This window comes from Siphateles boraxobius, unplaced genomic scaffold (genome assembly GCF_051911475.1).
Source record: "Siphateles boraxobius isolate OS27281-9 unplaced genomic scaffold, OSU_SipBor_1 2, whole genome shotgun sequence".
NCBI lineage: Eukaryota > Metazoa > Chordata > Actinopteri > Cypriniformes > Leuciscidae > Siphateles > Siphateles boraxobius.
In genome coordinates this window covers 8,127,673-8,145,116 of record NW_027508810.1, presented here as the reverse complement: position 1 = coordinate 8,145,116, position 17,444 = coordinate 8,127,673, and positions in this window count along the sequence as shown.

Sequence of the window (17,444 nt, the reverse complement as noted above, 5' to 3'; positions counted from 1 at the left end):
GTCAGTGGTCCCACTCATCGTCTAAATCATACACTAGATTTAATTATATCATATGGAACCAACCCAACCGATATAGATATTGTACCGCAAAGTGATGATGTCACTGATCATTACATGATAACTTGCATAATACGTACTGCTGAAATTTGTCATGTTGCGCCACGTTATCGACCAGGCAGAACAATCCTTCCAACCACTATAGATAGATTCTCAAATAGCTTACCTGATCTATCTCAGCTGCTCAGTGAACCCAAACAATCAGATGAACTAGAGGAAATGACTAGCAGTTTGAGCACCATTTTCTCTAGTACACTAGAAATTGTTGCACCAATTAGATTAAAACAGGTTAGAGAGAAAACTAAAGCACCATGGTACAACAGTGCTACGCATGTTATCAAGAGAGAAACTCGTAACTTACAGCGTAAATGGAAACGAACTAATTTAGAGGTCTTTAGAATCGCGTGGAAAGACAGTATGTCTCGTTATAAAAAGGCTCTAAAAGCAGCCAGGGCTGAGCATCTCCGCAAACTAATAGAAAATAACCAAAATAATCCAAGGTTTTTATTCAACACCGTAGCTAGACTAACAAATAAAAAAACATCACCAGAGCAAAATATTCCGTTACAGTATAGTAGTAATGATTTTATGAATTTCTTCAATGAGAAAATAGAAAGCATCAGAAACACAATTGTAAATGTACAATCTTTTATGGTGTCTTATGATTCAGCTTCAATTATCGCCCCTCAAGAACAACTACACTGCTTTACAAATATAGGACAGGAAGAGTTAAATAAACTTATTATTGCATCTAAACCAACAACATGTTTATTAGATCCAATACCCACTAAACTACTGAAAGAAGTGTTACCTGTAGTGGAAGAGCCTCTTCTCAATATTATTAACTCGTCTTTATCTTTAGGTCATGTTCCAAAAATATTCAAACTGGCAGTAATAAAACCTCTCATTAAGAAACCGCAATTAGATCCAAATAACTTAGCAAATTACAGACCCATTTCAAATCTTCCATTTATGTCTAAAATACTAGAAAAAGTTGTGTCCGCTCAATTTTGCTCTTTCTTGCAAGAAAATGATATCTATGAAAAATTTCAGTCAGGATTCAGACCTCATCATAGCACAGAAACTGCGCTAGTTAAAATTACAAATGATTTACTTTTAGCTTCTGACCAAGGCTCTATCTCAATACTAGTTCTACTTGATCTTAGCGCTGCGTTCGACACCATAGATCATAAAATACTCTTGGATCGACTAAAAAAACTACACTGGAGTTCAGGGACAGGCATTAAGCTGGTTTAGATCGTACTTATCAGACCGTTATCATTTTGTCTGTTTAAATGGGGAAAAATCGAAGATAACGTCAGTAGACTATGGAGTGCCGCAAGGATCGTTGTTCGGCCCTCTGCTATTCTCAATATATATGCTGCCACTTGGTAATATTATAAGAAAACATGGAATTAATTTCCACTGTTATGCTGATGACACTCAATTATATATTTCATCACGACCAGATGAAAACACTAACTCATCTAAATTGACAGAGTGTCAGCAAGATATTAAATGCTGGATGACGTGTAATTTCCTGCTATTAAATTCAGATACAACGGAGGTATAACTTTTTGGTCCAAAAAACTACCCACAAAACCTTGTACAATACAACTTTAATTTAGAAGGATGTCCTGTTACTTTATCCACTACAGTAAAAGACCTGGGTGTTATACTAGACCGCAACTTGTCTTTCGAAAATCATATTTCATATGTTACAAGAACAGCCTTTTTCCACCTTAGAAACATTGCTAAGCTACGTAACATGCTATCTGTTTCTGATGCAGAAAAGTTAGTTCATGCATTCATGACCTCGAGACTAGATTACTGTAATTATTAGCTGGCTGTCCTGCATCCTCAATAAACAAGCTACAGTTAGTGCAAAATGCAGCTGCTAGAGTTCTTACTAGGTCAAGAAAATATGATCATATAAGACCTATTTTATCATCTCTACACTGGATACCTATTAAGTTCCGTATCAATTACAAAGTACAATTACTGACCTATAAAGCCCTAAATGGTTTAGCTCCCGTGTATTTAATGGACCTTCTATCGCCCTACAATCCATCGCGTTCTTTAAGATCACTAAATTCGAGGCTTCTGGTCATTCCAAGGATATCTAAGTCCACTAGAGGAGGGAGGGCGTTCTCGCATTTAGCTCCTAAACTCTGGAATAGCCTTCCTGATATTGTTCGAGGCTCAGACTCGCTGTCCCAGTTTAAAACTAGATTAAAGACGCATCTCTTTAGCCAAGCATTCACATAATGCTTACCTTTTATACCACTGTTGAATCAGATCGAATGCATTAATATTATGAACAGCAGCTATGCTAATTATCTCCCATCTGCTTTTCTGCTGTTATCTCGGTACGCTAGTCCCGAGGTAAATAGCGTTCGTCAGCTCCGGTTTGTATCCAGCCTCTCACGGAGACCTCAGATGCCCCAACACCTGCGATAAGATGACTAAACGCCTGTGAAGAGACGACTCGACGCCTCTGAAGAGACGACTCAACGCCGGCGATATGTTATGCCCTAAATTACTACATGATTAACTAACTGTATTTTTTTCTATGTATATTTCTGAAATGCACATTCTATAAAGCTGCTTTGAAACAATAAGTATTGTGAAAAGCGCTATACAAATAAATTTGATTTGAATTGAATTGAAATCACAGCCGTGCTCATATACAGCGATATCACACTGCTACTCTTGTGATATTGCTTATATATATATATATATATATATATATATATAACATGATTTATGATTCCTTTGGTAAGAACAAAAGTGGCAGATGTTACTTTTTCAGATGACTGTCTTATGTTTTATAGCATATGTGCATAGTAATATGCACTTCTTATTGTCATCTCGATGTACAATGACAGATAACAGACAGTGCAGGAAGAGGCCTGCCTGTACGGGCTTGAAAAGGGTGATTACCTTCGTCAAGGAGGGAGCAAGGCCGCTTTCAACCAAATCATCAAAGCCCAATCTCCTTCAAAATGCCAGGTCCTGGGAGATGAGGGTGGACGTGGGGAAAACGCTGAAATTCCCGGAGGTGGTGGTCACAGCCCTCCGTCCAGACATTGTCTTGTGGTCAACAGAGTGCAAGAAAATAATTCTGGTTGAGCTGACGGTGCCTTGTGAGGAGGGATGTGACATTGCTCATGAGAGGAAGGCCTTGAAGTACCAGTCCCTTCTTCAGGACTGCAAGGACAAGGGATGGCAGGCATGGCTGTTCCCTGTGAAGGTCAGCTGTAGAGGCTTCCCCGCCAAATCAATCTGGCGGTTACTATCAGCTCTGGGCCTGGACGGAAAGACAAAAAAACAAGCAGCTCGTCGGATGGGGGAGGAGGCAGAACGTGCCTCCTGCTGGATATCGAATAGGCGGGAGGAGGAAAGCTGGAATCCAGGAGCAGATGGGCAGTGACCTGGCCATCACTGCCGGCCCACCAACTGGAGGATGTTGTGGTTGAGGGGCGAAACACCCAGTGAAGGTTGTGTACCACCTGATGACAACTGCTCCTGGTGGAAGGCTACAGTTACCCAGATGGTAACTGAAGAATGCACCCACTAGGTGTATGTTGCAAGCAACTATACTGCAGCAGTGAGGTCACTTACCTTAGGTGATGAGGTCTGGTTCACAGCTGTCTTTCTGGTTCATATAAAGGTCTCAGCTGGGGTTCAGGTGAATCAAGTTCTTCCACACCAACAAACTATTTTATTGGTGACATCTTATGACAGGGACAGGGTGCCATGTTGATTGTTGAAATGCTCATATACTGTCAAGTACACTATAAGGCAGAATATCATTGCCTTGAGTTTGCTGGTGACGGATATTTGCTAAACGTTAATGTGATCTGTGGCTTCTTGTTGCAGACATAAAGGGGTAGGTGATTTGTTCCATATATTTTTTTTTTTTTCGTTGACAGAACATATGTTATAGAGAGCAATGGCTCAGGGGAGAGCAAGGCCTAAAATTACAAACAAAACAGCCCACTAACTAATTTTCAGAGGAGTCCTAACGAACCTAAGAAAGGTTAAACAAAAATAAATAAATATCATAACTTTTCTCAACTCCCTTGCTATATAAAAACAGGGGCAAAAACAGTATTAAAAGAAAAAAGCCCTCACCCCCACAGCTTCCCTCACAACAGTAACTACTAAACAGGTTAGCAAGAACACAATACCTTTTGCTTAATTTTTAGTTGAAGTGAGAACAAGATCACTTAACACACTCACAACTACTGCCTCTGAATGTCAGAAGCAAACATATTTCACAACAGAGTTCAATCTGGAGCAGGGGAGAAGTGCATTTTACAGCTGCAAACACTGGCCTGCCCCATTATACTCTCGGTCTCAGGCACAATCACAAACAAATTACAGGTGCTGATGATTAGGCCTGAGAGAAAGAGAGACAGCAAGCAATCAAAAACACAGGGCACACGACTGGTACGCACTGCTAGGCATATTTTAATCAGTAATGTACCCTCACGTTTTTATTGCGTAGCGGCACTTCTTACATATTGCCGGAACTCTGACTGCCCAAAAACAGAATCAGGCTATTAATGTACACATCACACGTTCTGAGTTTTTATAAGCTGTTGGAACCGAACTGATCAATTATCTGCAGAATATGACTGTGACTGAAGCCCAATTGTTTCATTTTTGCATGAGTGGCGCGCGAATCGCCTTAGGCACACACCAAAGGTGTGATAAAAGTCGCCCAAGCTGTTCCTATCGCCACACTGCTGATAAAATGTGCAACCCATTTGCTTTCTATTAAGAACATAGTAAAACACTACGGATAAAGTCGAACATAATCTATAAACAGCCAATAAAAAGACTTCTTTGTTGAAAAGAAGGGAAAATATCATCCTTCACCAACATTAATTAGAAAGCTGTATAAACGTATGCCCTCCTTTACTAGAATGTATCATGTTCTATTGTATTTATTGTGGTAAATTTTTACTAACTTGTAGAATTTATAAAAGATAAGCAAGGGGAATATATTTTTCACTAAAGATTTATGTTACAACTGTGGCATGTTGTAGCTATAGTTACTAAATGTGTAGGTTGCTATTTCTCATAACAAATCCCATAGAGAAATACAGAAAAAAGTTTACATTTGCCTAAGCATAGCAATGAGGAGTCATCGGTTTTAATGATATTCTTATTGTTACAAATGCTATAGTTAAAGGGGTGGTTGATTATGATTTCAATCTTATAACTTTAGTTAGTGTGTAATGTTGCTGTTTGAGCATAAACAACATCTGCAAAGTTACAATGCTCAAAGTTCAAAGCAAAGGGAGATATTTTCTTTTAAAGAAATTGCTTTTTAAGAACTACAACAAACGGCTGGTAGGGACTACATGAGCTTCCTCCCGGGTTAGTGAGATCACAAACCCTATAAAATGTACATAAATCCGGCCCCGGAACACGATTTATAGATTATCAAGACAGAATATGCTAATCAATGACTAGAAGATAACTACACATAAGCTGCCTTAATTCAACAACTAACCATTCAGAAATGTTGTCTACATGTTGTCACTTCTTCTTGAGTCTCTCCATCGTTGTCTGACTCCGGTTTGTACATAAAAGTTTGAAAAAAATTAAAAATTCCATGCATGTCTGTGTGAGGTTCTCAAAGCTGCTAAGAACAGCTGTTGAAGCTCCACCCTCTGTGCCATGAGCAGCAGCTCATTTGCATTTAAAGGGACAGACACAAAAACGGTGTGTTTTACTTGCCCTCAAAAAGTGACAATTTTAACATGCTATATACAAATATATTTGGGGTATTTAGAGCTAAAACTTCACATACACACTCTGGGGACATCAGACACTTATTTTACATCTTGTGTTACTTTTTTCGTAAAGCCAAGTACAAGTTAGAATCAAGAGCTTTAAATATTCGACCTTCTTAAATGATTGATTAAACAATTGGTTTTCCCCATGTGTAAGATGTGTTCTGCTAATTATGACAGATATTGCTATTACATTTATCTGACGCTTTTATCCAAAGCGACTTACAATTGCTATATACGTCAGAGGTCGCACGCCTCTGGAGCAACTAGGGGATAAGTGTTTTGCTCAGGGACACATTGGTGTCTCACAGTGGATTCGAACCCAGGTCTCTCACACCAAAGGCATGTGTCTTATCCATTGCGCCATCACCACCTATTTCTATTGCTATTTCTTGCCTCTCCAAAAAATGCCTACCCTACCTTTATATGAGGCTTTAGTCTTGTGTGTGTACAGCTGGTAAATCGCAAGGGAGCATGCTTGACCTCTTGGTGTAATGGTGTAGCTGAAATTGGCAAATCCATGAATTAATTGTCTCAAAGCAAAGGTTTACATACAGACATACTGTAATTGTACCTTGAATCCGGTTTGTTGTGAATTAGTGCAGACAGAGTCCCATCTTGTATCAATCAGGAGTAGTGCTTAGTTCTCTTGAGCACGCAACAGGGGGTGACTGGGCAACTAAGTACCAGTGGTTGAATTTTCCAATGCTATTTCATCTAGCTGACTAATCTAATATTCACTCTGAAGTAAAGGTACTGGGTTTCTATGGAAAGGAAAGCAATCTGATTATATGGTAAGTGACTCCCTTATGTCTGAAGAGGTCTGTCACTATCCAAGAAACATGTAGCCATTTCAGCTCTTTTCAACCCACTAGTGTTTGGCTCTGTCTTGGGAGAATCCCTCAGAGAGCCAGGCATCATACAAACTATGAAGTAGTACGGTTATTGAATCTGCAGCCCCCTGATTCAATGCTCTGGGAGGCAGATTATATTTATGAGTCTGCTTTTTTGCCATTTCATTACTTTTTCAATATACTTCAGGACAGGAAGTATGTCTGCTGCATGAATGTTGACTAAAATCGACATCATCACATCAATTTTCACTGCAAACACAACAAAACAGTGCTCAATATTTAATTTACATGGATGATTCTTCATATAGAACTGCAGAAAGTGAAGAAAGGCTAAATGTGATGCATTTAAGCTGGTTCCTCTGTTGTTGTTCAGCAATATCTTGTCTTGTGGTGCCCAGAGGGCACTGGGGACTTGCAGTGTGAACTTGAGGTTTTTTGAGCTTTAATGGAACAAGTCAGTAGGATCCTGCACCTAGCGTGATGACCTCTGATGATGTGCATTAGACCATGGTGTTGTCATAAGCTGATCTTCAGAGATCCCACAGTGCTCATCGATGCTGACCTCTCATGTCCCCACACACTGGAGGGGTTGTCAGTCTATCTGAGCGATCACAAATGTACTGATGAATAGTTTCAGTGATAACAGTGAAACATGAAGATGAAAGTTGACAATGTTGGAATTGAAGCCTTTTGACTCAGCCTTCTTCTTCAACCCGCACAACACCATGACATACATAGACCAATGTTGTTCATCTGTGTCGTTATCAATATAGCTGTGGTGTAGACTTCTCTATTGTCATAGAATTTGAATGATTATTCAAATATTATAAGTTTAGTTATCATCCTCGGTGTGAACATTAGCACTCAGTTCAGTTCATCTACATGTTATTCAATTTAGGTTTGGTAATATGACACAAGATATATGAACACCACAATATTGCTACAATTTAGAGTGAAAAAAAACACATAATAAAGAGTGCCCTTCAACAGTCCTTGAATAAAACAAATGAAAATTAAATAAAGCTTTTTCCAAGGATGTTCTGGAATCCTGTTGAATGCATGGTTTTTCCAGTGCTTTCTTTGACACCTGAATCATATATATATATATATATATATATATATATATATATATATATATATATATATATATATATATGTATATGCATATATATATATATATATATATATATATATATATATATATATATATATACATTACTGCATTTATTTAAGTCAAACTTCTGTTTATTTGTGTTGATGCCGGTTTGAATCATGCTTGACACAGTTTAAATAGGGACCATTTACATATTGATGCACCCTTATTCCCTATGTTTTTTGCAGTGCACTTTGAACTGCAGATTATGCACTCCGTCTGACAGTGGATTTCTGTCCATAAAGATTGAACATGTTGATTAATGATGTGGTTAAGCAGAGTTCATGACCGGGCATTTCCTCCAAGAACATGTCTCCCACTTTGATCAGGCTTGACACAGAAGTACAGAGTACCAGGCAGAAACTTTCAAAAACACAGACAGCAAACAAACAGCATTACAGCAGGAAGAATCACTCTAGCAGCCACTCTTTTGTTTGTGATGTTGTGCACAGATGGACTAGTTGATGGAATAATAACAATGTGTCTCTTGTTTATCAGCAGGTTTCGAAAACCAAAAATGAAATGAAATCACGGCTTTATGTAGAGAAGCCGGAAAAGCTTTCTGTATTGTTGCCAGCAACATTATTTTCTGCTTTTTATTATCACTTATTTTGTTTTGATGTGGCAGCCAAGAGGCAGACCTTTGATGAATACCCTTTGTTTTGATATAAGATAGATTCCCATGAGAGAGACACGAGAACTCGGGAACACAGAGCTGTTTGTGCGAGTAAGAGGTAAAGAGATGCACACACTGTTGTTTCGTTGCCTTCAGCTGTCAGTGTGGACACTCATAGATGTAAGAGCAGAGAGACCACAAAGAAAGAGAGAAAATGCCTCTGCAGTTTATTTCATGAGGAGCTTTTGTCAACAAAAAGTGCAGTTGCCGTCTTATAGTTTTTGACTTAGGCCTGAAGACAGCTGAGTCAAGGGAAATCAGGGAACCTAAAGGAATAGTTCACCTAAAAGGAAACAACTGCAATCGTTTACTCATGCTGTTCCAATCCTGTGATTTAATTTTTTTCAAGTGAAACACAAAGGGAGATTTTTTAAAGAACTGTTACATAGCTGTTTTCTGTGCGAACATTCTCATTATTCACATTAATAAATCATATTTCCAGAGAAATTTTGCTAATATGACCATACCAGTTGGCAACAAGTAAAGTCAAAATCGCTGAAGAATGAATCATTGAATCATTTACTCCACCGATTTGGTGAAAAACACTGAATAATTCACAAACAAATGCCACTAGTATGTGTTGCAACAGTCCTGTTGTTGATATGTTAGGAACTATTTCTTTGACCGAACAAAAAACAGACACATTAACAGGCAATTTTGTGTTTAAACTGTATGTTACTTAATATTAGCTTCTCGTTTAATAATTTCAAACAATTGCCTCCTTGTTACTCCATGCACCAACTTCTCAGAAACGGTTCAAGTTATCGTTGATAGTTCTAACATGACATTTTTGAATTAATGGAGGGCTTCGAGGACACATTTTTAAACAAACACATATGAACGCAATATATCTAATGGGACTAATTAAGCAAGGCATGAATTAAACATTTTCTAACTCATATTGTATCCTATTAATTTGAGCCAAATATTACATTATTGGGCATACATGGAATGGAAATGTTGTCAACCTAATGCACAGATTCCCAAACTCTCTAGCAGCCATTTGTAACGAATGGATAGAGGGGACAATAGCAAGTAAAACAGATCTTTATTTGAGTAAATATCACCAGTCTCAGGCAATAGAGAAGCAGACAAGTTCTCAGTGGTATAGGAGAATAGCAGCTGCAGTTCACAAGATCCTTCTCAATGCGGTGGTAATCTACGATAGTGGTGGTGATGGCAAGGCAGCGCAGGATTGCGTGGCCAACTCGATCCGATGGTCAGACGTGAAGTGATGAATCCAGTGTCGGTGAAGAGTGAAGACAAGGACTGCAACGGCGAACCTCCAGACGAAGACAGGGCAGGAAACACAGGGAGCCGAAGAGACAGGAACACAACAGGTAACATCCACAAAACAACGATCTGACAAACACAAGAAGCACAAGATGAGTATAAATAGGCAGTGGTAATGCACAACACCTGTCGCTGATAATCCCGGAGGATAATCAGCGACCACACCCACACACACACAGCGCAAGGGATGCGTCAATTAATTCCTCAACCGTGACAGTACCCCTCCCCCTAGAAGCGTCTCCTGGAGCTCCCAGAGCAACCTACCTGTTGACAGTAATCATCAATAAGGGACTGATCCAGAATGTCCCTAGCAGGAACCCAACTTCTCTCCTCCGAACCGTAACCCTCCCAGTCCACCAGATACTGAAATCCGCGTCCCCTCCGTCTCGGATCCAAATTTCGATTTACCGAATACGTGAGTTCCCCATCTACGAGTCGCGGCGGTGGGGGAACCGGGGCTGGCGGATTAATGGGTGGATAAAATACGGGTTTCAATTTGGAAACATGGAACACGGGATGAATTCTTCGAGTTTGAGGCGAACTGTCACCGGACTAATGATCTTGGTAACAGCAAATGGGCTAATAAATTTGGGAGCTAGCTTATTAGAAACGGAGCGGAGTGGAATGTTCTTAGTAGAAAGCCACACTTTCGAACCGACGACATACACGGGAGGTCTTGACCGGTGGCAATCAGCCTTAACCTTTGTGCGCGCCCTTACTTGGAGCAGAGTCTTATGGGCTCTGGTCCATGTACGGTGACACCTCTGGACAAAAGCGTGAGCGGAGGGGACCGCAACTTCGGATTCCAGACTAGGAAAAATATGTGGCTGGTACCCTAAGCAACCCTCAAACGGAGATAGGCCCGTGGATGACACAGGTAACGAGTTGTGCACGTATTCCACCATTGAGAGTTGTTGAGACCAAGAGGAGGGATTCTTTGTGTCAACACATCGCAACATTCTCTCCAAATCTTGGTTGGCTCTCTCGGTCTGCCCGTTGCTCTAGGGGTGGTAACCCGAAGATAGACTGACAGTGGCTCCCAGTAATTTACAAAATTCTTGCCAAAATTTGGAGACAAATTGGGATCCCCTGTCAGAGACCACGTCCATCGGGAGGCCATGTAACCGAAAGACGTGATCGATGACAGTCACTGCTGTTTCCTTGGCTGAAGGCAATTTGGGCAAGGGAATTAAATGAGTCGCCTTCGAGAACCGGTCCACTACGGTTAAAAAAAACGTATTGCCGCAGGAGGGCGGTAACAAAATCTAGCGCTATATGGGACCAGGGTCTCGAAGGGACAGACAGCAGTTGAAGAAGTCCATCTGGGGGTCGATTGGAAGTCTAACCAATCGCACAGATCGAGCAGGCCAAAACAAAATCTCGAATGTCGCAAGCCATAGATGGCCACCAGAATCGTTGTTTAACTAGAAAACTAGTTCGGTTTACTCCTGGGTGACAGGCTACATTGGAACAATGACCCAATTGAATAACGTCGGCCCGTAATCCCTCCGGCACAAATAATCAGTTCGGTGGGCACCGGGACGGAGGCGTTACCCCTTCTAAGGCCGTCTTAACCTTCGATTCGACCTCCCATCGGAGTGTGGAGATGAATCGAGTCTCCGGTAAAATGCAATCGGGAGTAGACAGGCGTTATCAAAAATACGAGATAAAGAATCGGGTTTGATGTTTTTACGAAAGAGTAAAATCAAAACGACCGAAAAAAAGAGCCCACCGAGCCTGCCTGGAGTTGAGTCTTTTGGCAGATTGAATGTATTCTAAGATCTTGTGATCAGTCCAGGCGATAAAAGGTACCCCCGACCCTTCTAACCAATGTCGCCATTCTTCCAAAGCTAACTTGACTGCCAACAATTCTCTGTTACCAATGTCATAGTTACGTTCGGTATGCGAAAAGCGATGAGAAAAAAATGCGCAAGGATGCATCTTGTCGTCTGAAGAAGAGCGCTGCAAGAGCACTGCGCCTCCAGTTGCAGCGAGATTATCTTCCTGCTGCTCCATACGGGCTGTGTTGTGTGCGAAGTAATCATTGACTTCAGATCCACCTGCTGCCCCCTGCATGGTCAGATCGTTCTGTAACGAATGGATAGAGGGGACAATAGCAAGTAAAACAGATCTTTATTTGAGTAAATATCACCAGTCTCAGGCAATAGAGAAGCAGACAAGTTCTCAGTGGTATAGGAGAATAGCAGCTGCAGTTCACAAGATCCTTCTCAATGCGGTGGTAATCTCCGATAGTGGTGGTGATGGCAAGGCAGCGCAGGATTGCGTGGCCAACTCGATCCGATGGTCAGACGTGAAGTGATGAACCCAGTGTCGGTGAAGAGTGAAGACAAGGACTGCAACGGTGAACCTCCAGACGAAGACAGGGCAGGAAACACAGGGAGCCGAAGAGACAGGAACGCAACAGGTAACATCAACAAAACAACGATCTGACAAACACAAGACGCAGGAGATGAGTATAAATAGGCAGTGGTAATGCACATCACCTGTCGCTGATAACCCCGGAGGATAATCAGCGACCACGCCCACACACACATACATTCATTCACAAATACACACACACACAGCGCAAGGGAGCGTCAATGAATTCCTCAACCGTGACACCATTCACAAAGGGAAACATCAGTTCAGAGATCCTTAAAGTGAAATGCATTTTATTGGTCACTCCAGTGACAGCGCATCTCATTGCAATGAAACAATCTGTCTCACACTTGATCCCTGTTTAATAGATGAAGTCAGATCTTGGCCATGGTAGATGTGTGTGCGCTTTGTGTTTGCCAATAAAGGAGACACAATTCTGCACTAAACTCTCTTATCATTCCACACACCCAACCCCTTTTATCAAGCAAGGGATTTTTCAAAGTTTCCACTGAAAAGGGCAAACTTGGTAATGAGACAGCAAACATTTTAATATGTATGAAGGCATAGCCTATTGGTAATGCCAATATAACTGAACTTTCATTTTGAGCTCTTTGCCCTCAATAGTCTTTGTGACTTTATTGGCTTTGTATTGTACAGTTACAAATAAAATGCTTGTTTAGCATTTCTTTATTTTTATTTTTTTGCATGACAGAGCAAAAACTGACACAAACTGTCTATTAAGCACATTATTAATGAAATCACTCCTCATATGAGATTACTCACATCAAAGACTTCAAATAAACAAAAAAGACATTTTAACCCATTGGATGTGTAGAAACAATGCTTTATAATGCGTTATTCTGGTAATTACTGAAAGTAGAAACCAACATTAATATTGAAAGAAGGGCTACTAACCTCATGTATCATTCATGAGTGTGTTCAAAACATAGTAAGCTATCAGGCAGCTGTACTCTAAGGCAACATTCAAACAATGTTTGAATCTTATTGTAACAGGTGAAGGCAGAAAGGAAGACGTAGACACGGAAGATAAAGATTCAAATGAGAAATTCACTTTCCATACAAAGAAAACAAACACACACCATAGTGTTAACGATACCGGACAAAGAGTGCAGGATAAGGTGACCTACTGTATACACAAACTCAAACAAGATGATTAAACTAACACAGCTGACACAGATTAACTAAAAATGATGGTACTGTAACCAAATATACTGATGAGTGACGTTAATCAGAACAAAGGCTCATGTCAAATGAAAACAAACTGAAAGTCCATAAAAAAACTTAACTAAACTGAACAGATTGGTGACACTTATAACCTCTACAAAAATTAACCATGGTTAATAATAAAAAAATAAAAGAACATTGTTATTGTAGTTAAACTCGTGTTATACAAATGGTAATCAATCCACCAAAAACATGGTTAATACACTTTTACTATAATAAAACCATGGTTAATTTTCTTAAAGGCAGAGATTTAGCTGGAACACTTTACAACTCCACACTCAAGCTGAGAATCTCAACTTGCAATTGATTTCTGTCAAGATTGGTGTTAGTACAGTATATTGCTAAGCTAATAACATGATAGTCTATGCAGCGTAGAAATGCCAACTTGTCTCATTGGAAAAACGTGCAAAACTACAAAAATGAATACAATTCACTGCAGTTTCCAGCTGAAATTAACACTTGTTCCTTGGAAAAGACTATGCTATGACCTCAGAAAACTTTTATCATACTGCATGAATTGCAAACTAATACATTTTGATGTTAAAGTATTGATGTTAATTAAATAAATTGAATTTGTGTTACAGCATTTTAACTGTCGAGGTACTGAAAAATGTAGTTAACTTGGGTTAACTACATTTTTTAAGCAGTGCTGAAACTTGTATAGCTACTCCCGAACTTTACTGAAAGCCAATTATTTCCCAAGAACATTCCGAAAAAAATTTTTTCAGAGGGTGTTTAATAGGTTTGGTAAGATTAAATTAACTCTGATTTGATTGTTCTGTTTGTGCGGTTCATTTGAATAAGTGTGAAAGCTGCCATCCGAACCCTGGTACACACAAACATGTGTACCAGTACCGCTGAAAAGTCTCGACTGAAATATGAACGCAACATGTACCAAAGACATTTAAACAAACCAAAAACAGGATGTGATGTCTGAAGCATCTGGACCAATCAGACACAATTATAATTTTTTTAATGAATAATCTCGAGTCTGCTCTCCCACTGATTACTATCAGCTTTTACTTCCCCTTTGCCAAAATTAATCCAGCAACTTGGACCTCAGACTTTAACCTGTATTGTTAAATAAAGCCTATAACTCATCTTGAGTTTTTGCTCCTTTCCTCAGCTGAAACCTGACAACACTGCAGATCAAAATATTCATCCAAACATATACCTCTATATGCACTGAATTATTAATAAATTATAAATGTGTTCAGCATTCTGCAACAAATATTTTTTGGATTTTGTAGACTATTTTAAGTCGCAAAGTGAGCAGGATATATTAAAATGTAGCGCATGGATTTGGCAGGCATGTATTTATAATACTAAGCAGGGCAGCTGGTCTCGGAGCCCTCCCTAGCTCTACAGCGGCACACAAATTTCCAATGTAAATCTGTGGTAAAAAATATAACTGCAGCGCGTTCTCATAGAGATCCATTGGGGCAGATTTCTGGCTTTCCCTCTTATTTTCGTGTGACCTTATGTAAACTTCCCTCCAGAACTAGGTGCTATCAGTCTGCTTCAGCTATGTGTCTGCACCAGGTCAGAAACTAGTTGGCATGCCTGTTCCTCCTATGTCGAGTGCGATTGTTCCCTGTTCTCTTTCGGGTCGTCTCAGGTTTAGTACCCCGATGTGCACCCAGGTCCACATGACAGCTTTCACATTACCAATTTTTCATGCGAACTAATCTGCCAGTGTGAAAACACCCTTGAAGGGTAACTCAACTCCTGGTCAGAGCCTGACTCCACCCACTGGCAATACGTGCACCTGAGACCACATCTCTCTGTAGGCAAGGGCGTGACGAGCTGGTGCCTGCTTACGTCACGCAGTACCACAACATCCAATAGGAAAATTCAACTGCAGTAGCCACCGTTCAACCTGAAGAGGGCAGCACAGACGTTTTTACACCATATATTGTAGAATTAAAACACTTTATACCCAAATGTCCAAAAATGTACTCGAATCAATGAACAGCATTAATAAAGCTAAAACTAAAAAAAGTTGTTTTAGGGTTTAGTTACCCGTAAATTATAAGCACCATCTGTATTTGTGACAGCCAGAAGCAAACACAAAAAGTGAATATATTGCAGCGTCTATTACAGTTGTGAAATGTTCATGCTCTGTAGAGTAGACCACTGGAAGTTTAAACATTTGCATAATATTTAATTTGTAAAAAGACTTGGATTCCGAGAGTTGTTCTCATTATACTCAGCCATTGCTGCTAATAAAAATTTGTCCCACCTTGTCAGTCATCTTGGATTTATTTTTTACAGAATTTGGTGCAATGCATTATGGGAGCACCTTCTCCATTAAAAATACACATGTTATGCTACTGTATATTAGAAAATGGCTAAAATTAGTTCTCTTACGTGAGGTTCTCTCGTATTGCGTAAGTTGCTTACGCTACGGGTAAAGTAATCTTTTCTCGAGATATTGAAGCCAAAAATTATCCTTAATTTTGCTTTTATTGTCAATGCAGTGCAGCAGCGAGCAGACCTAGAGCAGGCTATCTTGCATGCTCATTGGCTACTCTGCAGCAACTACTGCAGCCTACCACTGAGCCTCGCGCGTGACGTCTCACAGGCCGCCAAAATGGGGGTGGCTTAGCGTATAAAAGCCAGGCTCGGAGGCTGCATCACTGATTTCATCATCTTCAGCGAAGCTCTCCGCATCGCTGGACTCTGAGAGAAGCCATCCGCCGTTGAAACTAGCAACCAGCACGCAGAGGAAAGTGCCTGAAGAAGCTGGCGAGCGTTTTTATAAAAATGCTCAGCGCCCGCTCAGCGCCAGAGACCGCCATGTGATTTGCGCTCTCTGCCTGGGCCCAGACCACGCAGCCCTCGCCCTGGATTCGGGCGGCTGCGTGCATTGTGAAGCACTTCCACTGTTGACCGTGCGGGCTCGACTCTAGGCCTTCACCTCGGACGCTGTCACTCCGCCCTCTGGACTGCGCAAGAAGGAGCGCCGTTGACAGAAGATACAGGAAGTTGAGGCCACAGTGAAGTGCTTGCCGGATTGCATCCTGCCAGCCTCACTCTCTCCTTCTCCGCCCCTCCGCCGGCTTCGGCCCTCACTGCCGCCGCTTCAGGGGACGAAGCTGAAGGAATGGACCCAGGTGACAGCTGCTCCATCCTGGCATCGGACAACGAGGAGTGGTCGAGTTCCCATCACTCCGCCTCCTCCTCGATCCAGGAATCCAGCAGGACTCGGGCTGGCGTGGACGCTGAGCTCATGCGCCTCCTGTCGAAGGCCGTCGACAAACTTGGCCTGGATTGGTCACCGCCTAAGGAGCCTGCGCCCAATAGGCTCGACGGCTGTTTTCTTCACAGCCGCTGCCCACCACTCGTTTCCTGATCCTGACCATTTCTACCAGAGCTTCATACTGAGCTTTCTAAGTCGTGGAACGCACCATTCTCCACGAGGTTCCACTCACATGTCTCCTCGGCGCTCTCCCAAGTGGATGGCACCACCAAGAAGGGGTACAGAGCTATCCCCCCAGTGGAGGAAGAGGTTGCAGCGCACCTTTGCCCGCCCTCTGCGAGATGGCGCTCAAAGTCTGCCCTCCCGTCTAAAGCCTGCAGGACCACCTCAGCCCTTGTCGGCCCTGCGTTCTCTGCCGCCGGACAAGCTGCTTCCACCCTGCACTCGATGGCTGTGCTTAAGATCCTTCAAGTCGATCTCCTCCGCGAATGGGCCAAGAAAAGCAAGGACCCAGCCGCCATCACGGATTTGAGGAGCGCGACGGATCTCTCCCTTCGTGCTACAAAATCCACGGCTCAGGCGATTGGTAGATGCATGGCCTCGCTCACCGTCACAGAGAGGTACTTATGAGGGAGTCCGAGCGCTCCGCGTTTCTCGACGCGCCGCTCTCCCCTACTGGTCTCTTCGGCCCAGCGGTTAACGGGATCGTCGACTGCTTCTCCGAAGAGCAGAAGACCTCGAAGGCCATGAACCCCTTTCTGCCTCGACGCTCTAG